We start from the raw sequence: 3,526 nt of genomic DNA, 5'->3' as shown, positions 1-3,526 counted from the left end.
GGCCGGGCCGGGTTCGGAAAAAAATTTCGGCCCGACTCTTAGACCTGGGCCCGGCCCGGCCCGAAATATGGGCCTGAAATTTTATCCAAGGCCGGCCCGGGAAAAAAAGAGTAAGCCCGAGCCCGGTCCGGCCCGGCCCGATTTTTAATAAACACAAAAAAATATTTTAAAAATAAAAAAAATAAAAAAATTTTAAAAGTATTCTAAAAATAAAAAATATATATTTATTATATTCGGGCCGGGCCGGGCCCAAAAAGTTGAGCCCGAGCCCGGCCTATTTTTTTAAACGGGCCTCGTTTTTTTGCCGAAACCCATATTTCGGGCCTATATTTTTACCCAAACCCTCCCATATTTCAGGCGGACCGTCGGGCCAGGTCGGGCCCGGCCCATGGACTGCACAGGGATAGAAGGGGGAAAAAGACAAAAGTTATGGAAATACATATAATTTACATGTAAAATAATTAAATATATTTATACATGTTTGCCACTTTGTCTTTACTTTTCTTTATTTCTGAAGTGTAAAGCAAAAGGGATTTCTTTTTTAAAATTCTCTTTGAAGCCGCTTCGAATAATTTATCTATAATTAATTTAATAAAACCATAAATTTAATTTTAATGTTTTAAAAATTAGTATAATAATAAATATAAAATGTCGGCTGACATGATTAGTTGGATCACTTGATCGGCAGTCATAAGGGATGAGGATTTGGACCAAAGCAAAGTTCTAAGAAAAAAAGTGCAAAAATTTCTACTTACGTGTCACCTTCTCGTTGACTTGGAAAAATTTGGTGAATGTTTTTTTTTTTTTTTGTATACGATAAATTATGGAGTTTGAAATTAAATTATGGTAAGATGACGTTACAGTGATGTCATGGCGGGGAGAGAACAGAGAAGCCACGTGTTTAATTATAAAGTAATTTAGTTATTGCTTGAATTAGAGGGCATTCAACTGTAATGATTGGGATGTGTACTGATTTTATTTTTAATTTGTGTACTTATATGTCTCGATGAATTGAGTATCAATTATTAAAAAGTTAAATTTAAAATAAAATAAAAGAAGGTTACGAAATCTTCTTCGGCAATGTTATTTTATGGTTGGTCCAACCTACCATGAATTACATGTGATGATACGAGTTTTCTTTTATGGAGATCAGTGCCCCCCTACCCAATAAAATTAAATTTGAAATATTATGAAATTAAAAAATTACGATTATTTGATTAATAATTAATTTAATTTTTAAGATATCGAAGGATAATTTGAAACATAGTATAAGAATGATTGGTTATTTTTATTTATTTCAATTTTTTAAATTTATATTTTGTACAAAATTCATAGAGCTAATTTTGTTTGTCAAAATAAAATTTAAAATTCAAAAGATTTATTAGTCTTCAGTGAAAATTACAAAAATTAAAATTAAAATCAATTAAGCATCCAACAAAATTTAGCATCGAATTGAGCTCTTAAATGATGAAAAATTAATCAATCAAGTTATTCTATTAATATTGACCATGTTTCATCGTAATGTTTCGTTAATCTGATTGATGGACTAATTGAACGACGACACATGTCAGCCACATATATATTATGCTGATGTGAAAAAATGCAACATCAATAAATATTTAGAAAAAATAAAAAATCCTAAAAAGTAAATATTTTTAAAAAAATCGCATTTAGAATGAACCTGGACAAAATCTTGTCCATATTCATTTGAACTAAGAGAATTATTTGTCTAGGTTCATCCTATAAGTGATTTTTAAATAATTATTAAAGAATTATTTAAATTTTATTTAAAATTTTTGGTAGAAATTATTTAAAATTATTATTAAATTTTAAAAGTTATTAAAATTATTTTAAAATGAAAAATATTTAAAATTATTAAAACCACGCTTGGAATAAACCTAGACTACCATTTGTCTAAGTTCAAATGCATCTAGACAGCTAACTTGTCCAAGTTCATTCCAACCATGATTTTTAATAAAATTTTAAACATTTTTATTGATTTTAATAAGTTTTATATCTTCTTATAATTATTTTAATTTTAATAAGTTTCCGTAATTTTTATATGTTTTTTTTATTTTTATAGTAATTATTTTTAAAAAAATCATAATTAGGAAGAATCTGGACAAATTATTGTCTGGATTCAAATGCATATGGACAATTGTTCCTCCATGTTCATTCTAGATGCGATTTTAAAATAAAATTTTTAAAAAATATTTTTTAATAATTTTTTAATTGCTGACATGACATTTTGCCACGTTAGCATGATGTACATGTGTCTACCACGTGTCACCATACGATTAGCCTATCAACCACAATGAAACTGTAACAGCCCGATTTTGGGTCTAGTAGGAACAGTGGTTTTGGGACCACAAATCCGACGAGGAAAAAATGTAATGGCCTGAATTTTCAGAAGTGTCGGAATGGTGATTCGAGATCACTAAATTCGACAAATGGGTAGAAAATATTATTAATTTAGTGAGTATAAGTTAAATGTGAAGTTAAGAAAATTTTTGAAATAGTGAATAGTACAATAGAAATAAATATTAAAATAATTAGAATCAAAAATGAGGTATCGAGACCTCGGGGATTTTAAACCAAGCCATAAAAATTTTTATAAATATTTATGTAGTGTTAAAAAGTTAGTATTAAAGTTTCGTTAAGAAATTTTAAAGTTCCGATAATTAATTGAACAAAAAGGACTAAATTGTAACAAATGCAAAATTATGGGAAATGATTAAATAGCTTAAATGATAAAAGGAAGAGGGCTTAAAAGGAAAATAGACCCAAGGTCTAGTTGGGCTGGACGGCAAAGGCATGATGAAATCAGCAACAAAGTAAGGAGAATTAAGGGCAAAATTGGAATATTGCAAAATTTACTTAATAAAGTTAGGACCAATGTGGAATTATCTAGATTTCTCTTTATTTTTCTGCATTCTCATCAGCAAAAACACCATAGAAGGGTTTCCTTAAGCTGGTTCTTCCTATTTTTACTACAGGTAAGTTCAATTTTTGATTATTTCTTGAAAATTTTATGTTTTGTGACTTTTACAACTAGGCCCACTTGTTGAATTCATTAGTTTTTGATTCTATGAAAGAAGTTGAAAGTTTCTATGAATATGTGCTGGAAGTATATCATGATTTAGCATGGAATTAGAGTTTTAAATTGTTCATATGTTGATTTTATTGAAAGAATTGAATAGAAAGTGAATGTTTGGGACCTAATAGTAAAAGAGTTTGAAAATAGAGTTATATGTGGAAATTATGAATTTCAATAGCTGTGTAACAACTTATAATGTCTAGGTGAAGTATTAATTAAGAAAATTAGATTAATTGAGGGGTTAATTGAGAAAGGACCGAATTGTATAAACTATGAAATTTGGGGCAAAATGGAAACCAACATTTTGCACTAAAGCAGTTTTGGACAGCAGCAGTAGTCTAACTTTGAAAAATCACCAAAAATTGTGGGAATTTAATTAGAGGATGACTAAAATATGAAATTAAAGTTTGTTGAGTCTAGTTTCTCATA

This window comes from Gossypium raimondii, chromosome 7 (assembly GCF_025698545.1).
Source record: "Gossypium raimondii isolate GPD5lz chromosome 7, ASM2569854v1, whole genome shotgun sequence".
In the NCBI taxonomy this organism is placed as follows: domain Eukaryota; kingdom Viridiplantae; phylum Streptophyta; class Magnoliopsida; order Malvales; family Malvaceae; genus Gossypium; species Gossypium raimondii.
This window is presented reverse-complemented; position numbering follows the sequence as displayed.